The sequence below is a fragment of the Anas acuta genome, chromosome 2 (genome assembly GCF_963932015.1).
Source record: "Anas acuta chromosome 2, bAnaAcu1.1, whole genome shotgun sequence".
Lineage (NCBI taxonomy): Eukaryota > Metazoa > Chordata > Aves > Anseriformes > Anatidae > Anas > Anas acuta.
The window spans coordinates 41170853-41198498 of record NC_088980.1 but is presented as its reverse complement, the minus strand read 5'-3'; the positions used below and the strand labels follow the sequence as shown (position 1 = coordinate 41198498).

The 27646-nt window shown below is 39.5% G+C and overlaps 1 protein-coding gene across 4 annotated transcripts in view; it reads right to left on the bottom strand.

The window, feature by feature from the left end:
* Nucleotides 1-27646, bottom strand: part of LRRC3B (leucine rich repeat containing 3B) — a 46572-nt gene that overhangs the window by 17966 nt on the left and 960 nt on the right. The window contains exon 2 of one of the 4 annotated variants that reach the window (XM_068674411.1): nucleotides 10440-10504. The exons of 1 other annotated variant lie outside the window; for it this stretch is intronic. The gene's annotated coding sequence lies outside the window, so the exon portion shown is untranslated. Of the gene's footprint in view, nucleotides 1-10439; nucleotides 10505-17133; nucleotides 17152-26340; nucleotides 26464-27646 lie in introns of those variants that run through there. 2 more of the 4 variants (XM_068674412.1, XM_068674413.1) reach the window with 2 other exon arrangements.

The following is a 27646-nucleotide window of genomic DNA, read 5'->3' as shown; positions in this document are numbered from 1 at the left end:
AGGAAAAAACAAACAAACAAACAAACAAAACAAAACAACAACAACAACAACAACGAAAGTTGTTATTCTTGAGAAGAACAGGCACAAGGATGTGTCCCTTCAGCATGAATGCATACAGTCCCAGCCTTAACTGGAACTTTGCTCAGTAATGAATCCTTTGGGGTTAAACCAACTTCTTCCCACTATTATCATAAAGAGCACCTGCTAAAAGGAAAGCTAGGGCAAGTAACACATACATACTGAATAAAAAGAAATAAATTGAGGTAGTTTCTTGACTTTCATGACCACCACAGAGGATGGGGAATGTGCGCTATCAGCTGTGCTATGGCAAGCCAGGAGCCTGCGTTCTGGCAAGCACATGGGCATGAGTCTCAACAAATCCTGCAGGCAATTATGATGACTCACTTCACTTGCTATCCTTCCCATTGGGATATACAACCTCTCCCTCCACTAAAAAAAATGGCCTCATGCAAAAAACCCTTCTAAAATTCTTAAAAGTTACAACACTGAAATGCACTTCTGCAGATGCAAACATCTCACGTGAAATAGGGAGAAGTGGGCAAGTCAACAACCAGCACCGAAGGTGTTTTACAACTTCATCTACAATATTAACTCACCAGACTGTTACTTCATACTACAAAGTTACTGCTATGGTTGCACAAACAACTTCATTAAGAATGAGTGATTAGTTCTCCATCAATGGCTTTAACAGCTGTCTGAATAGTGCAATCATTTATTTATAACAAAAGAAATACTAACCTTCTCTTACAATGAATGTTAGTCATAGATGAGAGGAAAAAAAAATTTAAAACCTGCTGATAATTATTTTATTTAAAGCTATTAAAATACTCCCCAAGCAAAATTTTACATTCCACACTTAATTATTAAAATGTGCACATGGCTCAAAATTAGTGGATGAAGAGAAAAAAAATAATTTCACATCCTTCCCTTTACAATGACACTTTCAGTTGTCATTTCATGTTTCTGTTGCAGTTTTCATAATGCTTGTATCAAAGGTTGCTATTGACATTTTAATTTGTTTTTCAATGTTATTGGAACACACATTTTCTGATAGAATTGAATTTTATGTAAGTCATATTTTTATTGATGTAACTTTAAATTTTTTTACATTAACCCCCCTGAGAAAACAACTCATGTAAAATGTTATAAAAATGAAAAATTTCAATGAAAATGCAAAATTTAAATAACATCCATTTGCCTTTCCCACTAAAAAGGTTATTTTTTTTTCTTCAGAAGTTTTTCGATCTGTAACTTTCAGTCAGCTGTCTTCAAAACAAAGAGAACTTGCTTCTTGATTGCAGTGGTGGTCACAAAGCCTTATGTACACGGGAACAAAGTGGCCCTGTTGACTGCTGCTTGGCTGGACTCAGACTCAGGATCTTGGTACTGATCAGAAGCTGAAGCTTGGATGGTTATGGAGAGGAGGGGATAGGATATGTCTGTAGGATGCGATGCCTAATACAGGTTATATTGTGAGTGAGCTACCATGAATCAAACACACACTGCAACCCTGACTCTGCAAGGTGGATTAACAACAGAAGATATTCTGAGGAATGTACTGCTAATGTTTGCTTCACACTGCCAGCAGAAAGCAGCCCAGAAGACAGCACACCTTCTCCTGGGATTAATTACTGCTACATCCATGTTCTCCCACCAGTTTTGAGGCAGTGCCACGTTTCCCACTCAGAGCCATTCCCAGTGCGTGCAGGAAGGGGAGCGACCCTAGCAGATCTTCGTGTGATGGCAGGCTGAGTCTGAGTCTTCACTGCTGTTCAACCCCCTGAGAACTGTTTAAGGAACCCTGAGAAGCAGAAGGGATTTTTAAAAGTTATTATTGACCTAAAGTTCATGGAGTCCCATTGGAAGAGTAGATGAACACTGCCAAAGATGTGTAGCTCTGACTCCACTCAGTAGGGATATCCAGATTCCCTTTGGAGGACAGGGCTTATTAACCTACACTTCCCACTGGTGGCACACACACAGCAGGAAAGGGATGATCTGTGCTGTACACCCCTGCAAGCAGTGGGATTGCCAAACTACTGCTGGGCTCAGAGCTTGTCAGAAGCTGGGAGCCCAAAACCTGCATCTGCACCCTGAGAGGCAGCAGCTCCAGGTCCTGCTGAGCTCAGGAGCTGTCAAGGTCCTGCTGAGCTGGAAACAGCATCTTCGCTTTTTTATTTCTTTTTTTTTTTTTTTTTCTCCCTGCTTGACAACTGCACAGAAGCACTTGTAGACTGGGACTGTTACAGCCATGCTAGCTTAAACAGCCTTGCTCAGGCACAGACAACAGCTCTCAACTGCTACGTGAATGTGACTGCAGACTAATCCAACTTGCTGTTCTGACACATTAAAACTAGCTCTGAAATCCCTGTGCTGCCTCTAGACACACCTCCGTGCTGCCAGCACACAGCCAGGCCAAACAGAGGAGAGAGGAGAAGCACAAACAAAACAAAAAATCATGGAGAGACTTCAGTAGTTTAGCTTTAAATATAGGTCTACCAACAAACTGTGTATCTATTTAATACATACATTCTGCAAAGAACTGGTTTGCATTTAAAGCATGTTACATGTATCTCTGATAGCTAGAAGGATGGGCTCCTACCAGAAAACAAACAAACAAACAAAACAACAAACAAACTAAAGCAGTCTAAAGCAGCTTTGCAGAGAAGGATCTGGGGGGTCCTGATAGATTCCCAGTTGAACAAAAGCCAGCAACATGCCCTTGTGGCAAAGACAGCCAGTGATCTTACCACTGTGTGTGAATATCTGATCGGCAGAAGTAATGAGAACAGAGCCAGACTCTTCTCAGTGGTGTCCAGCAAAAAGGTAAGAGGCAACAGGCAGAAACAGAAATACAGGGAATTCCACCTCCTGAACATAAGAACTTTTTTTTTTTTTTTTTTTTTAAAAAAACTGTGAGAGGTCAAACTTGGAACAGGTTTTACAGAGAGGATACAGAGTCTCCATCCTTGGAGATATTAAAAATCCTGCTGGTCCTGAGCAACCTGCTCCAGATGATCCTGCTTTGAGCAGGTAGGTTGAGCTAAGATATCTCCAGATTAGCCTTCCAGTCCAAGCTACTCTGTGATTACTTCCACTTACATCTGTAAAAACTAAAATTCAAGGAAAAACGTTCGAAAGCAGCACAACTTAAGACAGAGATAATTTGAGGCTGTGCAGAACAGCATTTAAGTCCTAGTGGGGCATGATTTTATTTCCTGTTTATGTTATACATAGTTGTACGATCTGTGTTGTCTCTACAGATGAGATGCACTTCTCATGGTACTTCACTTGCAACTGGGAGTTATGAATGCATACCCTGAAAGCAGAATTTGGATGTAGAAGTCTGGTATCACTTAGACAAAACATTTACAAAACATCTCGCCATTGAGCACAGTTTTCATCATGAATTGTGTGAGTAAAGAAAGTCCAATTACAGATGTCCTATTTTTGAAATATTAATTGTAAGGTGCATAGTGGAAAACATTAATTAAAATTGTGCTGGTTTCCACAACAACAGTGCTTCTTGAGAAATGGTTATACTAGCAAACAAATGTTGAAGCTACAGAATTATTGCTCAGTGGCATGATACCGTAAAGTAAATTAGTGGTCTTCTTTTTAACTTATACCAGCATCTAAAAGCAAAGGACCAAATCTGTAAATATTTATTCATTTATGTCACTGAATGGTAATCAACAAATTGAGTAAGAATTGACAATGTGGTAATGGCCCCCAATAAATATGCATACAGAAAAAGCTTATCTGGAAATTCTTGAGAGGAGATTTTCAAAGTGACAGCAAGTCACACATGGCCAAACTTTTGGTAAACAAATTCTTAAGAACCTAATGAAGCAACTAACTGATTTCAATGCATCAAACACTAATTTGCGTGACTACTTTCACACAATCTGTTTTCAGAACACTGCTGAAGGAAGGGAGGCAGGAAGAAAGTTTAAGCCTTTTTAAAAAGCTTTTTGGCACCAAAAGGATGCTTAAGCTCACCAAAAAGGAAGCAAAGATTTTCATTCCATTTTCTGCACCCAAATTACAGAACAAAATCCAAAACAGTGTAGCTAGAAGGCTTAAAACAAACAGACAAGTAAATAAAAAGAAACAAAAATCAATAAAACAAAGCAAAACAAACAATGCTGAACTTTGTTCCTACTTGAGTATCATGTAAACTGTCCGATTGGTTTCAGGGGGAGCTGAACTAAGCCATGGTAGAACAAACTTTCTAAAATTCCACCTTTTGTTATTAATTTTAAAAAGCCAGCCAAATGGATTGTAACAGGAAATACATTTTTCCATCTTTCACTTATAATCCTGTCTTGGAAAATTTGAGGCCAACTCACGTCCCTCTACAGAAATAGATACAATATGTGCCAAGGGAAAAGAAGAACTCTGCAGGAACAAGCCACCAAGGTTTTCCCTGAAGGCTCCTGTTTTGTTTTGTAGCCTTAAAAGGCAAAAAAAGGCTTTTTATCCTGCTGGTCACCTTGCCATAGCTTGCCAAACTGAGAGCCCCCAGGTCAGATGTGTTATCTTGTGACCAGGTTCACTGAGGCATCCTCTGTGGCTTTCTCTTGCTATCTCCCAGCAGAGCCAGCAGAATTATTGTCATCTCCAGGTATCAGTTAAATTTTCTATCAGGATATTTGCTTAAACTAGCAATCCCAGCGGCTCTCAGGAGGCCAGACTGAAGGGAAGTTCAGGTGCTCCTACTTGCTGGAAAAGCAAGAGTTATCACTTCTGCTCTGCACTTCTACAGGTCCAGATGATCTGCAGGTGAGAAGAGGAGCCCTACTGCTGACCAGCTTTTTTTACCAAGCAAGGAATAGTCTCATGCATGTAGATAACCTCTGCACATGGGCAAAGGAGCTACATCATCGTATCACATAGTTAATGCCTTGAAAAAAAAAAAAAAAAAAAAAAAGCACAGGAGAACCATTAAGTTTTTATTTCTGTTTTTGTTTTGTTTGCTTGTTGGTTTTTTGTTTTGTTTTGTTTTTTTGAGATGGGGAGGGAGAAGGAATTCTTTCTGATCATACAATCATAAGGCTATGTTTTCAAAGTTGTTGCTTGCAAATTTTGCCCTGGGGGTTCACAATTTTCTCTTACTATTTCCTTCACCCATCTCCACAAAAAAAAAAAAGTTCATTCTTTTCTGGTTAGACTCATTAATTTGACAAACTAAATTAAATCCACTTGAAAAGCTACTTCCTAGAAAAGTTTTCTCTATTTATTTTACTTTTTGTATCTTCATTTCATGTGACAGATGAAAAAAAAAATGCATACAGAAAAAAAATAATGTAGAAAAGAACAACAGACAGAATATTGCTAGACAGATACAAAAACAGAGAGAGTATATGCAGGCATGTATGTAGGCTAAGGAAAAAATACAGCTGAAGTATCTATGAAACCAAACAAATAATGAGTACTCTGATCTTGTAATTTAATCTCATCTGAAATGATTTTTTAAAGCAGCATTTTTAATTCATAGGTCCATTGATAAGAAATGCAGATTTCCAGATAACTCATAAAAATAACAGTGCATTCATGCATGACCACAAAAAGCAAGCAAGATTCAATACTACGGTAAAGTGAGGAAATGAAGTGTAAAAACATTTTCCCTTACAGCACCAAATGGGTCACATTCATTTAAGTAAATATTTTGCTGTCTTCAAAGAAGTGCAATCCACGCTTTTTCAAAGCCATGCTTTAGGCGTTGCTTGCAAGCTACCCTTCTTTTTTTGGTCTTTATACAAAATTACACACACAAAAAATGTGTTCACATAACACTATCAATGAAATGTTCTTTGCTTTCTACAAATTGTTTGTAAACAACATGTTCTGTCTCTCAAGAAGGTATAGAATACAATCAGCCAACACCTTTGTCCATGTCCAACTCATTCTTGGTAGAACCAAATTTCACTAACTTTAGTCAGCAAGCTGTAATGGCATGTGGTAAAACTATGATATGCACCAAAACTTACAGACTTCTTAATCACTAGCAAGATGCAACAGAATATACTCTCAGGAAAGCACCAATTTCTCAAAAAGCATTTGGATGGCTTCCTTTTTTAAACGGAGACTTGATGCTTCATGTTCAATCCATGCACACCATTTTCTCTTTTTTTTCCCTAAACTCTAAACATTTTTCCTACACTTACTTCTCCTGAGATTCAGTAGTGACAGTTTCTTCCTTACACTCCTACATATATTTTGCACAAGCTGTTAAACAGAATTAGCCCATGCTTCTCTTTCATATCAGCCTTCATTGGCCAAAAATTTTTCTGCAGAATTTTATCCAACAGACTTCACTGTTGCAAAAGCTCAACAGCAGCCAGACTGTTAAATAAAATGGAGAAGGAAAGTGACTGTAAGTGACAGTCCAACATACAATCGGACAGAAGGCTGTCTTTCCTGTGCTCTGACAGACACTAGTAAACTATCCTTAGAAAATTCCCAGTTTTGAATCTCACCTTCCAACTTCTCATTTCTGCAAACACAGCTTGGCAACCAGGCTGAAGAAAGATTTTGTATACTATGGTCATTCAGGCCTTCCAAATGGCCCCAAGAAGTGTTAACTAGATGAAGACTGGTCCCATGTGGCTAGCAGGAAAGTGGTATGAACACAGCATTTGGAGGATGGGTTGAGAGTGCTCAGTGTTAACTCTTTATGTTGTTTTCAAGGGCTCCATAAAGGCACCACTTATAAGCAAATAACAACAAAAATAATGCCTGGTATCACTTGGTTGTTGCAGTCTGCACAATACAATAATCTGGGTTACTTGTAAAGGAGATCATTAGCAAGAGCACTGGCTGAGACATTTGCCTAAACGCAAAAAAAAAAAAAAAAGATTCCTTATTTACCCTGAGCATGAAGATACTCTTCAAATTCCATGACAGCTCCTCACTGATTCCCCCTTACAGTTCAAAGCCAGCAGATAAAAATTTGAAAATCAAATTGCCTAGATAAAATAAAGCTTGTAATCTTCATAGACCTAGCAAAGCAAAAACATTAATACAAGCAAATACCCTCCTCCCCAAAAAAAGAATCACAAAAAGGCAAAATTATATCCTGATAATTCATTCAGCTGCAGTCCACTATGATATTTTTAAATAGTGAATAGGAACAACCAGTTTTTAAGGCGACAATCTGAACCCTAAGTGCTATTTTTCAAAATTAAATAAAAATATCAGCAGAGATACCGAGAAGAAAAAAATGACATTGCAAAACTGACAGATTCTGGGAAATAAAACAATTCATGCCCTTCCTTCACTATGTGTTAGGACCACATGGCAAGGGGAGAAAATCAACATGTGGGACATCTGAAACCCATATCACAGAACAGAAGAAACTGGTGTATAATAAGGAAACAATCCATTATGTAAGTGCTGATTTATGATTAAATCTGGAGGCACATTACTCCTTACTGAAGAGTTCTCTGGTACAGGATCCATGGGGAAAATGGTTTAATTCCCAGTAAAGATGTAGTAAGAGGAGCCTCTCTGGGATATATTTAATGCTGTCCTCCATACTGGGGGTGCAATTCCAGGAATAAAGAGTTAGTCACCAAATCTCCCTCCACCACACATCTATTCATCTCTCGCTTCTCTTCTGCATATCCTGCTCTCTGGAGACAGGAATTCACACCTTTGGGATGCTGCTAAGTCATGTGGGGACATGCCACGCACAAAACTGCTCTTTTGCAGAAATTCCAGCAAATACAGTGGACATCTCACTAGGATTACTTTCTTTACATGGATTTCCATAGATATATAGATATCTCTGGTGGTTTCACTACATTGTGCTCCTGAACATAAGCATGACTCTGGTTCTGCACACCCTCACTTTTCTAACGCATACTAGAAATGGGCAGAGAATATCCTACCTCTACTGCACACACTGTGAAGCCCAATGGAAGCATAAGAAAAAAGATAAATGATGTTTTAAAATGGTTTAGTCACAGCAACCCTTTTTTTCTTTTTCGGTAAAAGAAACTTCTCTGTGGAATTACAGTCTACCCTGAGTGCTGTAAATATTTCTGGTTAGCTCTCTACAAAAACCCACCCAAGAATGGGTGCAACTATCCAGAGAGGGGAGGGAATGAGTCATCAGTCTGCAAGCTGAACAACAGACCAAATCGTAGATACAGACCAAGGTAAGCTTTATAATGAATGGAACACCAGTTTCTAAATGACACCTCTGGAGAAAGCAGTGTAGGACAGCAACTTGTAAACACACCTACCTAGCTTAGCTTTAAAAAACAGAGAGGGAACCCAGTGGACCACTTAAAGCAAAACTCCATGGAATCCAAGGGGGAAAAATCTCCCTGAAAAATGTTCAAAACAGCTGAAGAAATTCAATTCTAGCAATACACACCTCTGTAACTCACTTGGTCAAGCATTGTGTCCTATGTTCTTGCAGGTGTCATAAATATCAAAGATTAGGACAATGTCATTATTTAATTAAAAAATACTTCTAACTAATGTATAGAGAACTCTTGGTTTTACAGCTACTAGGATTAGTACAATTTTCCTCACAGAAGGAAAAAAAGACTATAGTGCAAATGTTCTCTCATTTTATATTGAAGAAGTTTCTTTGGCTAAACAAAGACAGCAGACTCCCATAAAATGAGAGTGCCTCCCACAAACCACACTGATAAAAAAGGCTCAAATTTTCTTTGCAGTCTTGCTGGTCTAAATGCAAATAATCTAGTTAATAACCTTAGATCTCCACCAAAACAACTGAAAGCAAAACACATCCCAAGAGATCTATAGTCTGATTACTGATGATAAGCTGAGATAGCACAGCCCCAGCTGCTCAATATTACACCAAGAAAGAGGTGGGAAGGTTCAGAGAAAACTGCACATATTGGTTTCACTTCTATTCACAATTTACCCCTGCTATTTCACTCACCCACTCTCTCTTCACCAAAGCATGAAATGCCAGTTGCTTAGATTTAAGCTGTCCAATATTCAGCTACTGCCATCACAAATTACTAAGTAAATTAGCAAAATGCCACCATTCCACATTATAACTTCATGCTAGCCAAATGTATATTTTCAGATGCTTCACTGCCCTCTCCAACTCTTCTGCCCTCCCGCCTCTGAACCAGCCACAGCACCTGCACCAAGTCGCAGCTCCTGCTCCTTCCCCAAGGCAGCATGCTCTTCCCTGAAGACCACTGTGGGTGCAGCACACACCATGGGTACTTTTTCCCCAAAGCCCTACCTGCACCCATACATTTCTGAGCATTGCATCCCATAAATTACCCCTTTAGTTACTGCATGCTACATAGACAAGGCTCACCACCCTCCTTTGAACCCTATTTGTAGCCAGTGGATGGCTGCCTAAATTAGCTTAGCCCTCAGTGAGGGAAAGAGAACAGGAAGAAGGAAAGCCTGGGAACAGGGTCTTTAGCTCTGTTTTTCAAGAAATTTCCTCACCCAGTGACTGCTGGCTCAGATACAAGATTCACAGCTTTAATTTTGGTGGCTTTCTCCCTGCTAATACTATTTTAGCCTGAACATGCTGCAGCACGTTGTGCACTGACTGTGCTAGCCTGGGTAGGGTGAAAAAGCTCAAAATACACTGGTAGGAAAGGTGAGGACTTCATTAAGAAAAAAAAAATATATATATATATAGAGAGAGAGAGAGAGAGTGCTCAAAACTAGGCAGTAGAGGATGATATGCTATGTAGGGACTTCCAACGTAAACCAGCAGATACCAAAAAGGATACAGTACTACATTTTTGTATTGATACCTCCAAACCAATGCTTCAACAAATTAATAAGAAGGTAATTTTGAAGGACATAAAGACTAGTTCCATTCCTCTCCTATCTGGACCTGTTTTGTTTTTTTTTTGTTTGTTTGTTTGTTTGTTTTTTTACCTACTTCTTTTTAAGGTAGCTCAGCTTCCATCTCTGCTTCATGGCTTCTAATTCACTTGTTCCTAATTTTAAGTATTTGTGGCCTGGAAGAGTTAAAAACTAAGGGTAGGTGATGAACTGAAGGAACAAAAAGTGGCTGTGCAGGAGGCCCACTGCAGGAGCTGGGACACCTCACCGGAGGGCAGGGTAGAAATCAGCCAGGGAATGCCTCCCTCCTGTTCATGAAAAGACAAGGGGCTGTGAAAGGTTGTTTTCCCACCAGATTGCGGCTGTGTCACACCTACCACGCAGCGATCTAGAGCACCCCTGCCACACACACAATTAAATTCTGTCCAGCCACTACTGACCACCCCCAGAGCACAGCACATGGCACGCTTTGATTTAGCATTAGCAAAATACCAATAGCCCCTGGAGAGACTTGGGTTTAATTCCACACCAAAAAATATGTTCACCATACTGAAAGCAAAGCAGCAGCAGCGAATTATAATTATTAATTGTCAGCCCTTTGATCATTTTCATACCTATACATACTGTCTTGGAAAGGACAGCTCCTCTTCCCCAACAGGATTACAGTAACAATATTTTTCTGAAAAGGAAGAACATTTCAGATTGCAAATGTTAGCTCTATATTTCCTTTCTAAACTATTCATATTCTGGAAGCAGAGGAAACAAAATTTTGATATGTAAAAATGCAGCTCAAATATTTTCAGCAGCCCAGCAAAATCCTCTTGCACACGTTCTTGGGAGTTAAAAAAACAGATCCGCTGTGAGGCACAGCATGTACCTCATGGCAACAGTGCAGATTTATGCTCCTGTTCTCTGGGAAGTCACTGCTATGTAAAAGGATATGATTGGCTTTACAGGTCAAGGTAAAATCTATTGCCCTGGAACAGACCGAAAATGGAAAACAAATCTAGTAGTCTAAACGCATAGAGCTATCGGAAGGGTCTGAGAGATAGGGTACATCACCGCTGATTTATACAGTTTAAATGGCACAGTCAACTCCTTTCTTTGCATGCTCCTCCATCTGACAACTTTGCATTTTGGTTTATATTTTTCTTGCTTTTCAGCCTTTTTGGAAACTCATACACAAAGGGAAAAGATGTCACATTTCCCCTGGAACAAAATTGGCTTATGACACATTGTATAATTCCAAAAATACATAATGTATTAATTTGACACACTCCTGTCATCAAGACTAATTTCTAATATCTTCTTTTCCAGATACAATTAAAGTAATTCTCCGCCTCAGCCATCTAATTTGTATCACTTGCAGAGAGAGTTTCTTCCCACTCACCCCAAGGACCTTCACATATGAGATCCTAAAATCAATGGGGAGAGGTCTGCTGGAGTCTCTTGTTGCACTTAGTATGTTCTCACCCCAGCAAGTGCTTTTACTGAGAGCTGCTTTTCTCAGCCAACACATCATATTTTCCCCCCATCTTTTCTTGACTATTTTTTCCCTCTTTTTCTGTGCATTGGTGTTTCCCCGACCCTTATGTTTCAGTTACTATTACCATACCTGTGCCTTCTGGATCTCTATCCTGCCTCATTGTCACCACCAGGCTATCATTCCTGCTGCAAGTTATCTAAAATTTTAAGCAGGATGACAGCAGTGATCCTGTACAATACTCTCCAATTCTAGGAGTCCTGTCTGGCAACTGCTCAGGCAGACGCATAAAATCTAAAGGTGGCATTTTCTGTAAAACTGGTGTGCTTCTGCTATATAAACTTGATGACTTTCTACCTTCTCTAAATTTACAGCAGTTACTCTTTTGATGTAAAAAGGCAGGGACAGAGGGAGATGAGATATCTGTGTATATTGAAATGCTGTATAAAGTCTACTGGGGGACAATTAAGTATATAGTTTGTATAAGAGATCCACCTGCTCAAGGATTCATGAGTAATACACCAGCATAGACAAGTTGCCATTTCACCTTCACAACAGACCTCACTTGGTTAAATATTATGTGTATCTAGCAGAAAGCAGAATTACTGCCCAAGGCACCATTAACATGCAAAAGACCTTTTTTTCTCCATTTTTTCCGCTTCCCACATTACTGAGCTACCCCTGCAGTGACCTAAGATGAGGTGACAGCTGACTTGGAGGGGACAGACACAGCACTCTCAGCGGCACCACAGGCAGTGCTGTCACAATCTGACCTGGCAGCTCTGTCTTTCCCTTATCTGCCTCATCACACATCTTTTGCTCCCTTGCATCCCCTAATTAAATGTACACAGAAATCAAATGACCTGTTGCTTTTTTGTAGCTGTTGTGTTTTGTTTTTTTTTTCTTTTCCCACAGTGTGTCCAAAAGTCAAATTCCCTGGTTTCAGAATTTGATGGTGTATAGAATAACAAGAAGAGACCCCCCAAAAAACAGGAAACCCACCCTAAATAGTAGCTTGATGTTGCTGACTTCAATCTTGCCTCTCTACATCAGCTCTAAATTAAAATATCAACAAAAAAGGAAGCTTCCCAAAAATATAAATACTGGTTATTATTTTTTATAGCCTTCTATACACAGCCATTTGCACTTGTGAAAGACAATTCCAAAACAGTATTCTGACTCTATGCATCATCAAATCAAAACAGTGAAGGTAATGTAACAGCATACTCCCTTTGCACTGCTTCCTTTGACCATTCAGAGATGTCTGTGAAAAACACAAGCCAATATTTTAGGTTGGATATTAGGAGAAATTTCTTTACTGAAAGGGTTGTGTGGCATTGGAACCGTCTGTCCCCAGGAAGTGGTTGAATCACCATCCCTGAAGCTCTTCAAGAAATGTGTAGATTTAGAACTTAGTAGCATGGTTTAGTGGTGGACTTTAGTACTCGGTTAACTAGGAATAGATGATCTTAGAGGTCTTCTCCAACTGGAATGATTTTATGTTACTCATAATTTTAAAGATTCCCTTTCCATGTCCTCTGTCATTGTTTTTTGCTCAACTGCTGTCTTGGTCTCATCATCAAAAATCAAACACCTTTCACTGTCATGAATTTGCATACCCTGAATATAAAGAAAAATCTTTTTGGATCCAGTCCTTTAGACAGAGAACTTACCCTGGGTGAAAGTGACCTGGCTGTGTCATGTAAGAGGTTAGGAGGCAGGGTACCACATAGCAATCTTATGAGATTCGAGGAAAAGGTGAAATGTGAAAGCAAGTGCTAGTAGCTGCTGAGGACACCTGTGGATTAACTCTATGGCATTGTGTACGTGGGCTGATATTGATCATGCTTTTCCTTCCCCTGTGCCTGGGCAAGCAATCCAGATAAATGCACACTGTACTGGCATGTAGACTTGGTGTTGAATGTGCTCCTTATACTATACATATTAGCTAATTCTACCAAAAATACTCCCAGCACAAAACGAATTAATGGAGCTAAAGGCTACCACCAGGCTAAAGAAAATGGCCCTGACTTGGGCAAGCAGCTCTAAAAGAAATAGGAAAGGCTGGAAGATGTCTTCATAGAGTCAAACAGACTCTTAGTCACATCTTTGTTAGTAACTGCTGTTCTTCTGCTAACTTTGCACAACAAGGTATGTTTGATGCATGATTTTTCAAAAAGATTTTAAAAAAGAAATAAAAATCATTTTGTAGGCTTAGGCTAGTAAAGCTATAGAGGCTAAAAGCCTCAGATTATAGATTATACTTTGGTCTATTTCATTACACACCTTGTGTGGCAATTTATTATGGGAAAAAAAAATTACCTAAGTAAATTTATTATGGGTTTTTTTTTTTTTTTTTTTTTAACTTATTTAATGAAAAACTTCCCAAATTATGTAATTTATTATGGCATGACCATTGTTAATGAAGCTTACAAAAGGTATTGTTGGATAACTTCACGTAAAGGTGATGAAGCAGAGCAGAATGAGGGATTATGTTTTCAGAATTCTGATGCAAAAAAGCCTGAAATAAATGCAAGTTGTGAGCATTTGGAACAGAGGGTGTTTTCATTGTAATTATTTCAGACTGCATGCTGATTGCAAAAGATTAACATAAATAGGAGTTGTTATTGCAGAGGTTTCTATTCTTGCTAGGAAATCCCTTGAATATAGGAAACGGAATTAAAAACATGAACGCTCTGTACCACAGCATCATAACTTCTGTTCTATTGCTTTTTCTACTTAGATATACCAAAATAAAACATAAATAAAACATCTTTAGATTTCCTTGAAGGGAAAACACCACTCTTTTCCAGTAACATGACAAAACATCAAGATATAACCTCACAGCCCAGGAACGAGTGTTTTGGCAGATATTTGCTCTTCCCTCCCAAAAGTGCCCTTACATTACATGGCATGAGGCTACCCTCCAGAGCCTACAGTTCTAGCTGCAGGCCATGTAGTCAGTACAATAAAAACCATAGCAATTAGCAGCTTTTAACTTCCTCTCCCCTCCATTCACAACAGCTAATTGGACACATAAACAATTCACATCTAATTTCAATTATTTTCTACTCCCTTTCCGCATTAAGCAGTGGCAAAAATGAATGTACTACAATCCATTTAGTCTGGAAAAACAAAAGTCTTCTTTCTGATTTTTTTTTTTTTAATAAGAAACAGAAGTAGATAAAAATATCTGATGATGGTACTGGAATTATGTATAATGCATCTCATTACATCTTTATTTCAATTTTTATAATTCTCCTTGTTGTATCACTAGAATCACAACCAAGAAGAAAAGTAAATGGCTCAAGGCTGGGTTCTTTGAATGTATGATGAGGCCTATTACTGTAACACTTTTTCTTGTTTGTTTGGTTGGTTGGTTGGTTTAAAGGAGGATTAGAAATCTATTCAAGCTCTTTGGTTATCTCTCTGACAGCTGTATGAAGTACAGTATCTACACTCACAGAATCACAGAATTTCTAGGTTGGAAGAGACCTCAAGATCATCGAGTCCAACCTCTGACCTAATGCTAACAGTCCCCACTAAACCATATCCCTAAGCTCTACATCTAAACGTCTTTTAAAGACTTCCAGGGATGGTGACTCCACCACCTCCCTGGGCAGCCTGTTCCAGTGTCTAACAACCCTTTCAGTAAAGAAGTTCTTCCTAACATCTAACCTAAAACTCCCCTGGCGCAACTTAAGCCCATTCCCCCTCGTCCTGTCACCGGTCACGTGGGAGAACAGGCCAACCCCCACCTCGCTACAGCCTCCTCGCAGAATGTAAGAGTCAAAGATGCTACTTGTTCATTTGAGTGTGGCTACAATGATCAGTATATTATCTTTATATAGGATGAACGTTATTTCTTATTGTTCTGTGCTAAACATGATACAAATAGGTCATAAGGAGCTTTCCATACATAAACACTTCTCCACATATGCTGCTGTCTTGCATGGCACGATGGTCAGCTACACCACCGCTGGCCAGGCCCTCGACCTTCACCCGTCTGTCTGGAGACCAAGGGCCTGTGAGCTTCTTCTCTTTACATTCTTCAGCCCCATGACTGCTCGGTACCAGACGGTGCCAGGAACGGGTCAGCCCTAAGCCCAGTTTTCTTGTCCCAGGGAGGACCTCTGCTACCTCAGACTTGCTGTGCTGCCATCAACCACCAGAAGATGGGGTTGGGACTCCGGGCACTGCCACCGCCTGCCCCAGCCAGGAGATGGGCCTGGCCCCTTCCCAAAAGACATCACGCCAAGGAGGGAGGTCACACTGTGGCCAGCAGCATGAACACTGCCAGGAACCAGAAGTCCATGGAGCATGTCTGTCTCACAGCACAGACACTGCTGTTGTGCCTAGCAAAGGCAGTTTTAGTAGCAAGCTCCACTGACAGCATAGCACATCTCATACTCCAAATTTGTCCCTCTGTTTCAATGTTATGAAACAGTTCCATCGACTGCAGATCGGGTACAGCTTTAAAATAAAATGTACTAGCACAAAAACAGCAGCCCTGTCTAACATTTACAGAGAGACTTTCTGCGCAGTGGATCTCATGAGATTTTTTTTTTTCAAGTCTTTCCAAGCCAACTGTATAGTGCCACAGGTTTTCACACGTGTAGCTAAGGGCAGAGTTTGGGTCCCTGCACATATGATTTCTTCTAGTCACTACTAACTGCAAGGGGTGAGCTGCTGACAGAGCACAGAAGCAATTCTACATAAAAACATTACAGAAAAGGGGAAGATCTGTTGCAGTGGCAGAGGGATTCACCACAAGCAGGACACAACCACTGGGGTTTCAAAAAAGAGGGAACGAGCGATAAATAAGAGAGAATTGCTCCTTCTGGAACACAGAACAGTAGGGCTGCAGCAGAAATTTTACCATACATGCAGAGGGGAGGGAGGATTTATGGGCACAATTACAAATTCTGCAAATCCTTTCCAAAGGACTGTCCTTGAACAAGTGAAGCAAGATCCCAATCTCCCCAAACTAACTACATCACAGGGCTCGGCAGGAATAAAATGCATTGTACAACTGTCACTTTTATCATTTCAAACAGAATCTTGTTTTAGTAGCCTGTCAGATGACAAGGGTAGATATGAATTCAATAGATAATACTGAAAACCAGAAATAGTTATTTCAAATATTTTTATAGTGCAAGTTAGAAACAATACTTCACTTCCCATTTGGATGTATGGCGTGTCCAAATCAGTGTGATTATTATCCATTCCTAAGGTGTTTTCATTATGATTTTGCATACAACTGTCACAAACTGAGACAGCATGCACATTAAATCTGCACTTACATCTGCTATGGTTTACACCCACTTTAATCAAAGTGACTTCAGTGAGCTCAGATTTATGCAGGTTTACCTCAGATCTCTAAATGCAAGTGATTCTCAAGCAAGAAAAGCAATACTGACGTTTCCAAAACAAATAACGATCTAATGACTAATGGGAACACCTCTGAACAACCCCAGTCTTGGATTTGAACCAATTGACTTTCCTGTGCCTCTTCCCCATAAAAAGCCCCTCTGAAGGTGACCCCTTTTAGACAGGGGAAATCATAGCTTTCAAAAAGCAGCAGCAATGAAAAGTGAAGAAAGAAAAATAAAAAGAAAATAGTAAAAAGGTTAGGGACTGTAAACACTCTCATAGGTATCCAAATATTTGCAAGGAAAATTACACAAAGTTTACTTTTGATTAACTCACTACATTGCTATACTACAATAAAACATTTATTCATCCTTGGTTGGGAAACACAGAGGTGCTGCTTTTGTTTAAGCCTTCTGAAGACTCTTCAAAACTACCACCTGAGAATACCTTACCTTCTGGTTCGGAATGGCCTTCTTCCCTTGATAAAGCAAAGACAAATACCTCCCATTTCAGACCTCCTAAGCTGACTTGCATCTTCCAGAACTATTTTTCTTGGTTGTGCCAACACCTCTGATGGACTTTGTTCTTTAAACATGACTTTGATCCAGAGAAAAATTGGAACAAAGATTTACAAAGTCGGGACACGGGGAAGAAACACCTGACAAGTGAGAGATTTTAGAACGTCATTGCACAGCTATCACAGGGGACTCCCTCACTACCGAGATCAGTGAAAGCTCACCCACGTACCCTCCCCAAAACCACACCACTAAGGGAAAAGAATTAGCACTTTTCTTGGTAAGGTTTTAGAAGAGATCTCCTGGAGCCCTGAATGAGATCCTTGTGCAAGCCATGACAACTAAAACATCTTCAACTCACACTGCCTCATGTTTAACTCATGTTAAAAACTCAAATGGAAGCATTCTGGAGCACAGGAAGCATAGCTTGGCAGCAGCAGGTACTGAAAACACGTCATGATTCCCTTTATACTTTGGACCAGTCACATAGACAATAAAAAACCTCCTCATTTATAGAAAAATTCAGCCTCTAACTTGATTTTTAAGATGCTAATTTCTCAGGGAAGCCCGTGGCTCTGAGCCTTTCACAGAGACAGAATTCCCATCCAAGAAGCTTTCCTGGGATTAGGGGCTCCACAGCTTGCCCCTTGTACCAGTGTCTATGCATCTGCCCTGACTAATCCCCATACCCTGCGCACACCCAAATTGCCAGCTTTCCCTGGGACCAGGAGTACACCTCCAACAGGCCTGCCAAGAAAATAACTCGGCTTAACATGGAAATGCTTTACCATTAGCAGGAAGTTTTACCTTTTACCTCCTGGCAGAGATTTACAAATCTTACATACAACATTTCAGCATGCCCTGATATTTCTGCCATCCTTTTCTTTAGCCATGCCTTCTGACACACGTATTTGATCTGGTACATCTCTCTCAGCTCTTCATAGACAGCACTGCCCTCTCATGCTGCCCCTATAGCTGACAAATTCAAGCCCAATCCAAGGAATACTCACCCCATTGCATCTGGTCAATTATTGCTACCAGAGGCTGGCTTTTATGTTTGGTTGGTTTGGGTTTTTTTTTCTGGTGATGGTGTTTTGTTGTTGTTGTTTTTGTTTGTTTATTTGTTTTGTTTTGTTCTTCTGGATGGGCAAAGAAATTGATTTTTGCCTTCAAAGGAACTGGCACTTCAATACAGGTCAAATACCTAATTTAAAAAGCAAAGGCTTTCACCAGCAAGAGGAACTACAGCACAGTGTAAGGACCCAAGGTGAACTTGGTAATGTCAAGCAGAGTCCCTGGAGTAAAGAGCTGTTCCCCAAAGCGGTGTTCAGGCATGCTCACAGGTGCATCCCACCCTTATGACAGCAGGGCTCACTACCAATTTACCCTTACCAGGCTGAAATCAAACCTCCAGCATCACTGCTGCTGCAGGGCAGTCTGTTACCTGACTTTCAGCCCCATGTTTTCTTTGCTTGTTATCATGGTTGTAGTAATAGTAAGTAATAGAATAGTAATTTTCTTCTTATATTTGAGGAATACAGTGTTCCTCTCTAATCTGAAAAAGCAAAGGCTATGGCACAGGAAACAGGTTTCAATGGGTTTACACAAGGAACTTTTTTTCCCCCATTCTGGTGTGAAGATGACAAACAGATAATGAAGTTTACACATTATTATACAGATTTTGTTTTGGAAGTGAAGACATGGAGAACTTATTTCTAATTTCCTTTTTTTCCAGGTTCATTCTTTATTTAGTAAGAACTATAAAAATCTCTTGAGAAAGTAATATATTCAAGACTAATAAAATCCAAGTACAAAATATGTTCAAAAGGCAGCTTAGGTACAATTATTAAGTTGTCAAATAAAAGCATCTAGTCTAAGTTATATTGGAGGAGGCACAAAGTTTACAGCTGATTTCTCAGGCCAAAACGGAACAATTTCCAGGAGCAAGTCTTCTATCAAAAACTGCCTCTAGGAAACACCACAAACAGTGAGGTGTATGGGTAAAAACAGAGAAGAAAAGAGTAGACAGCAAAATCCCACCCCCCACTAATCTCTGATTTTTACTATGGCAAACCTTTCACCTCATCAGTCAGCCTCCATTTACTCACACCAATTGACCCCAAAGTGCTCAGTATCTGTAATTAGGATGCTTTTTTTTCTTCTCTTTTTTTTTTTTTTTTTTGTTTTTCTTTTTTTCCTAGACAGGAATATTGAAGTGCACTTCCCTCATACCTGATCCTTAGAAGTTAAATCTTTCTCTGTTGGCATTGATATTTAAGTGACTAAAAAGTTATCTTGTCAGTGCGCTTTACCTGCAACTGTGTGCTCCAAAATGAAGAAACAAGAGGGTCAGAAGGGCTGAGACTGCATGGTTGTAGAGCTCCATTAGCTCCTGCACACACACATCACATCTGCATTTATAAATACGCTACTTCTACTACAAAACAGACATTTATTAAATTCAGCATCATTTTTAACCACGTATTTTATATATTTTTAGAAGGGTATTAATCGTATATATTTAAGTGAGGAAACAGCAGAAGCACCATAAGTTGAGATGGGTACATGGTACAGTAGCCAAGTGAATGGAAGAACACAGGGTCACAGAATCAGCCCCTTGTTCCCAATTGCTTTGCACTAATGAAGTTAATGACTGATGCTGCATGGAGCGGGTGGAAAACATTATTCTGCAAACCCGAGAGTATTTTAGTCTCTGTTTGTGAAAGCCCAAGTGACTACATGGGATTCAAAAGCCGCAATCCACAGCTTTTAGAACAAGAATTTAAAACTAGCAATTTTAGCACGCATGATTAAAATTGCTCTATTAAAACACCAAACAACCAGGACACAATAACTGCAGTCAGAAAGACTTTGGGGAAACCTATGGAAGGCCATAGCTTACCCACTCTGTGTCTCTACAGAAGGACAGAAAATAAAGGAGCCGTGCAACCTGCAGCATCCTCATTTACCTCATTTTTTCTAATGATTCTCCCCCTGACACAAACACCCATAAAGTTCTGAAAGCAATTTACTTATCATCAAAGCATTGTTTCACAAGTTGTGCATGTTGCAGTGAAAATATTAAGACGAAAGCATGTGAAGATGAGAGTGCACAGAGAGAATTTCTCTCCAGGAAGGCTACATTCTGCTCTGAAGAAGACACAGAGTCTGTCAAAGTGTGCTTGTGTGCCACAGTGACACAGCTGAAAACCAAAAATTGAATGATATTTTTACACAATCTCATACTGAAATTTATGCCAAAAAGCTTTTATTGGATCTAATCTGCAGTCTTATTTCACATCAAGAAAGTCACCAAGCACAACTTCTTGTCTGTAAATAAAATAAATCCACATTTGTGAACTGAAAACAGCAGCAAAGGTGTAACAGCAAATAGCATATTACTAGTCTACGAGAAAGAGCCGTTCTCAGGCAACAAAGACAGCAGGCAAGAGGGTTTGTCAGCTTCTGCTGCACAAACCAGATCAAAAGAGCAGCACACAGCTGATACGTCCATAGCTCTTCATGCAGCATGACAATGAGAAGGGCTGAGATAATCCTAGACGATGCAACAGCATGGATTCAATTTTTAACAGATTCATGCAAGCATTTTTTTTTGTTCGCCACCAAGGGAAGTTGCAATGCTACTGACACCGCACAGTTGACTGTTGTTGTTCAATGTGTTAAAAAAACCCTGCTATAATTAAGGGAATTGCTTGGCCTCTGTCCATTTTGTTCCACACTGCTGCCTCACACTTGTTTAAAGAACTGAGAAAATTTGTTGAAAATGTGGCAGATAGTGGGAAAAAAAAATGTTACGCTTGACTGGTTCAAATTAGGCAGTATTTGTACAGATGGAGCACCTGCCGTGACTGGCAAGAAGAACAGTCATGTCGCTTTGCAAGAAAAGTTTTTGGATCGAAAGTTATTGAAATACCATTTGTATCCATCAAGAATTTTTTTCTGAGCCAAAGACTGAGGTTTCTTACATGTCTAAATCCTGTCATCTCTTACTCTAGCAAAATAAGTATTTATGCATGAGAGCTGCCAATAAGCATACCATGTAATTGATGAAAATGACGAGCAGAATACATACACAATGTCTTCTGTCAAAGGGCAAAAACTGTGAAAGATTCTGAAAACAGCGAATGACCGATACAATCTCTAGAAATAATTAACCTCTCAATGACAAGTCTCCTTAAGAACAAAAATGGGATTAGAAATCTGGTCTGCACAAACATGATGTCTCAGCTTAGCAGCTTCAATACGCACTTACAGGTAAAGGATTGTCCACTGGTTGTATGCTTTCATCCACAGGCTGCTTTTAAATCAAACATGAGATGTTTTTACTCAATTTGAAATGCCATGCTTAAGAAATTTGCAGCCTTTGAGAGGTGACAACTGAAGTTCTGGGATTTGCTGTGATACGACGTTTCCGGAGTTGTTTCATTCTTAGTTAGAAGATTGTAGAAAAGAACAATTGCCCATTCATACCCCTTTTTGTAATGTCATTTGAAACAGTCTGGAATTTCTCAGCATCAACGAGGAGGAGATATTCTTGCAGCAACAGAGTGAAGAGCTATACTTCTATCTGCAGAACAGGACTAGACACACCCAGAGAACAGCAAAATCCGAAAAATAATACTAAAAAGTTTTCCTCTGACACATGCCTTCCCTTTTAGTGCTTCCGCAGATTAGGAATGACACATATTCATGAACACTAATATCCTAGTATAAACTTGTTAAAAATAGATTGTTCAAAAATCACCAATTTTCATCTTAATGACTTTGTGTCAACAAAGCTGGAAACAAGGGCAAAAAAGGATGTTTAGAACCACAGCCTATTTGAAGGTTGCAATGGGAGCTGTACTCTGTTCACTTCAGGAAAAAAAGAACTAAGGGTCATTCTCTTTTTGACACTAATAATGATAAATTATGTTTAACAATACAGAGAATCAAGATAAATTTTAAAGACCAATTACAGCACATCTAGGGAAAAATAAAACAAAGCCAACAAACTACCAAACCTTAGCCATACTTGCTAAAAGACCAAGCCTTGTAAATTAGTGATTCCTGGTCCTGTGATCAGCCTCCTGCCTTTGACTATTTTCCCTCTTTTCGAACTCCTAAATTTGCAAATATCTATTCGATTTTTTTCTTCTTTTCAAATACCATTTTTTCCTGGACGGAGAAAAATATAGGAGCACATACCCCTTTCAAAATAAAAACTTCAGACTAAAAATGTATTACACAATCTGTTTTTAGACGTGTATGATTTTTTTTAAGCTAACAGTATATTAAAAAAACACATATATACTGTTATGTGAAGAATTAAAAAATAATTCAAATGGAATTCTAAATGGAATCAGTTTTCATTATCCAACATGAAATAAAAATAGGCAAAAAGTCAAGAATGTAAACACAGCTTACATTTTTTGGGGTTGTTTTTTATGTTCATAAGCCAAAGTTTCATCAATGAAATATATAACCACCATTACTTCATTAACCATACACAATCTAGGAAGCAACTTCATAGATTTTTGTTGCAGTTCCGCTTCTAATACGATGAAGTACTTGCCTAAAACAAATCTCAATATACGTTACACGTTTTGTTCTTTAGGAAAGAAGAATGCTTGCACAAACTGAAAATTGTACACCCAGTGCTTTTGTTTATTTTTAATGATGATGTTTTTGCAATAGCAAACAGCATTGATTCATTTCAATGCCCAAAGGCTTCACCCTTTGCAAAAGCTGCATATTATTCACATGCACATAGATTTGTATATTTTTTAAGTATTACAAAAATATGTAATACGAAGTACATATAGAAGCAAATTCTATTCAGGCAATACACATTTGTAATCCAGATGAGCGAAAAAACAACAACAAAAAACCTCCATGCTTTTCATGTGTCCTATTAACTCCCAGTAAACCTATAAAGCAGTCCTTCAAGCCCTCTAATGAAACGCTGAATAGCCAGAATATTTACATACAAAACATCTTTAGCTAGTATAGTTGCAAAAGTATGCAACCTAATTTTGGTAAACTGGAGAGAAAAAAAAAAAGTAAAAAGTCTGTCTTTAAAATCAATGCTATTATTTGCTGGAGGAAGGAGAGAGAAGTAACTTTCACTGCAACTTTGACAGAAGAGAAAATGATAACACCATTAAAACTAACAGCATCCACAAAGTATACCTCTTAGGACAGTCTGTCACCAAGACACACATCAGTAAAAACACTCTCCCAATTCACTGTGGTTGTACATCCGAAGGAAGAAGCAGAAACATGGAGCAGCCCCCAGGAGAAGAACATGCTGTGTCAGACTCCCACAATTTGAGTAGAAGGCAGGCTGCTATGTAAGCACTGCAATGCACAGATTTATACAGACAATATTTTCCAGACAAAAGCTCTATGGAAAACGTAAGCCCATCCCCTGCCCCTTTGATCTCTGCCCGTCTACCTTCTACTTTCCTTACACACAGTTTCCCTCTCTCAACTTTCTGTTTATTGTTTGTCTCTCCTTTTACTGTATAACCAGACTTTTCATTTATTGTTCCTTAAATAATTAAATAGTCTCCATTTGCTTTGCTGCTTCCAGGCTGGAGCAGCAACCCATTTATGTGCTATCAGTCACTTCTATCACCTTTCACTTTCTCTTGTTATTGTACCTTTATAGTACTATTTAGCAGGCAGAGATCAACTTTCTTCTTCTTTTCAAAGGGTAAGTTAGCAGCTTTATGAAACTGTTATTAATGTTGGATGAAATGTATTTTAAACACACACTAGGTAGTTGAACTGATCCTGAAAAGCAAGAGGTAAACCATGATCAAGTGCATCAAGAACTGTAGTGCTAATTTTCATCTCTGTTCAAGTAAATTCCAATTACCCAGTTGAATGTGTCTCTGAAAAGGCCTTTTACCAGCACCATTTACTCAAGAGGCATTTTTATCTCCTCTCTATCTGTGGAGCTGAGACACAAAAAGCTAAGTCTGTTCGCTCGGCAAGGCTGAAGCCATCTGAATCTGCCCACCTACAGCATCTTTTCCAAAGTCCCCGGGCAAGCCCCTGGCATAGCAGGGAGCTGAGCCAAAGGGCTGTGCTGCAACCCCACCAACCACTTCATCCTTCGGAAATGCTAAAGTTAAACATTCTCATTTTCCTCCTTATAAAAGTTCACATTGTCCAGAGAGAAATAATAATAATAATTAAGCTAGCTTTGCATGTTCCTTGCTGATAGAAAGCAGGACTCAGGAGCTGTGCCAATCCTTATGGTAAAAGGCTTTCCCCATGTCCAGAGTTATAGTTAACATGGAAAGAAGCTAATGTTAAAAACAAACCTGCTTGCTGAAGGAACCCAATAGAATATTCAAATACCCAGGAAAGAGGGAAAAAAAAGCTATTTTCTTGTTCAGTAGCAGTAAGGGCTGTGTTCTTCAAAGTTCAACCTAGGTCTCTGTAAAACATGCCCATGCAGGCTACAAATGCAGCCTCATCTATAGGGATAAACAACGTCAGCCACCAGTGGAAAGTCCAGACACACGGACACCAGTAACCACAGAAATCTTGATGAAGCACAAGGATACATCTTTAACCTTTGTGAAGTAACACGAACCTCCTCCACCGTGGGGTTGGCAACTGTTTATCTAGAGCATGAGCTCAAATGAAGCAGTGAGTAAAACTGCTATCACACCACGCTGCTTTTCCCTCGGATGCACGCAGCTCTCCGTTGTGCATCCAGACTAACAAACTGCACCAGGACAGAGGAAGCACAGAAGCCTCTTTAGGAAAGGTGTTGGATTAAAACTAACAGCAGAGATTAAATTCTCCAGATCAGAAGACTTCTGAATGTAATGCTATCTCACCTACACCACGTTGGATTTAAGAGGAGATGGCAACCTTGTTCATGCATGTGCTTCAGAGAGAAAACCATTTAAAAATACTTACTGAGTGTGCTGAGAAATTCTTATATTCTTACTGTTTGGAGTTTCTGTAGATGTATTAACTTTTGATTCTTACCAGCACTGAAGAATTCAACCAAGCCTGCACTTGCAGGAGGTTACTTTTAGTAAATAAGCCAATATTTAAAAAGAGTTGGTCAAACAAGCCAAGGTAAATGCTATGTGTTCCATGAACTCCAATAATTTATTCTTGGCTCAAAACATCATCCTTTTAAAATAAGGTTCTCTTTAGCATTATAAGTTTCTGAATTTCATAGCTTTGTAAGATTTTTCTTTACCTATACTAAAAAAATGTACTGGATGAAGCAAAACCGCAGATTATTTTGCTAGCCACATAACACTAACTTAATCCGCATTTTCAAACCAGGACTGATACAAAGACCACTCATACAGATGACAACAAGGACCGTACTTATATTTAAATCCTGTAAGTGATCGCAAATACAATATTCTACGCTGAGGAAAAGCTGCTTCCTTAGTCCGCCTTCTAATTAACTGGAATGGTAACAACACATATTCCTGCACATTTTCCTGCTTCTTAAATTATTCATTTCATTAAAGGGTTTGACACCTTCCTGCCAGTGAAAGAATCCCTTGTGTTACACTCATATAGATATTACTACTGAAGAAACAGGAAATTCCTTAAAAGCAAGACTTAGAGGCGCCTTAATATTTGAATTAACATCTAAAGTTGACTCTGTAACAGAAAAATACATTTTCTCTAGGTTTAGACACCCAAGTTTGCACTTTAAATAAGGCTAATTTCTTAAGTTTCAATTCTACTGATCGGTGATTATTTCCTGAGTTGCCTTATGATGTGTTTGCTCTGAAGTTACCAGGTTCTAACGTGGCTTCAGCATGAGCAGGAAAAGATTCCCATCTTCTAAAAGATTTTAAATAAGGACCCTGTAAAGCACATGGCAGAGACAAACCACAAATGTATCCTTAAACATCTTGCTATTGTTTTTATCTGTAGCAAAGCTCTCACATACTTTACTAGCACATGACTTACTAGTACTCTGGATTGGATCCAGAGTACAAACACATATGCCTATTAAATGATATTTGTATTTTGATTTTGATCTCTTGTTTGAGCCAAAACACACTGATTCTCAATCATAGCAGCTACAGTCCTTCTTCTCATTCACTCAGGCCCTGATCTCCAAGATGCTGAGCAGTTTAAACTCACCACGGGTCAATGGAAAACGACAACCATCCACAGGAGATCGCCTTTCGCAGACCACAGTCAGCACCGCTTTCACAGCAAACCTCAGAGAAAGCGAGATCAGGGCTGTGACCCAACCAGCAACAGCTGGATAAATGTGACAGATCTGGACTTAACCCCAGACCCTTCTACTGGAGCCAAAGCCCTCCCATCAGCAGCAAGAGGCACGTCCCCACACAGCACCTATGCTGGAACTATCTGAATACGGGCCCAGTCCCGCTGGCTTGAGTCATCAGAGGATTACCTGTAGGAGTAATCCCATAGAAACCCATGGCAACTCGCACAAATCAGGGCTGCGGAATCAGCTAAGCAATCACGCTGGTATCGTTAATTCCAAGCAAGATACAGAAACTAAACTAGAAAATCAGACTCTGAACGCAGCATAGATTTTGCAAACGAGTTTATTCTACGGCTTAATTACTTTGTTCTTTCCCTCTAAATCAAACTAGAAACCCATTGTGTGCCTGTCCTTTTAATTAAGTCACTGAGCAAAATACTAAAAACACAAGCCATATGAACACTGTGGTTTTCTGTATGAAAGCCTTCAAGTTACTGCTCGCAGAGGGGCATGACACACACCTTGCAATTGAAATGTACAAATTGGCAGACAGATTACCACAAGAAGTTGTTCACAGTTATTTCTCAGTATTCAGAAAAGACTACCCTCTAAAAGTACTCATTTTCCTTCCCTTAACAAATCTGTAACATTTTCTCATGTTTATTATTTTTTTAAATAATTACAATCGCTTCAAAAGCATTAGCTTATTTTGTCATTTTCATAGATATGTAAATACCTCTGGGCTCGCTTCTTTGAAGCAAGCACTAAAACGCTGTTTGCCTGGCTTTCATTCTGACTCTGGAAATAGTTGGTTTATCCACGCTTTTCAAGTTATTTGGCTCTTTTCATTTCGCTGTCACAGCATTTCTGCTCTCTAGGGACATTCAGAAAGACCGGGTGATAACCTGCAGCCTGAACGGCTTTGCCATTTCCTAACGGGAGCTCTAAAAATCTTAAAAATTTTAAAAGGAAGAAGCCGGGAAGGAAAGAAAAATTCCTGCTGGCACATCTGAGGCATTTTCCAAATTTCTGGGGAGGGGAAATTCTGGCCGTGTGCATTGCCATGAAGGCGAGGGAAGAGCCTGCTGTTCCCAGCCCTCTCGCACACACACCCCAAATCCCCACCGCAAGCACCGGGGCATTCCCACGCCGGCTTTAGGGTCGCGGCCGTGCCCTGCTGGGGGCTCCCACCCCCTGCGGAGCCCCCCATCC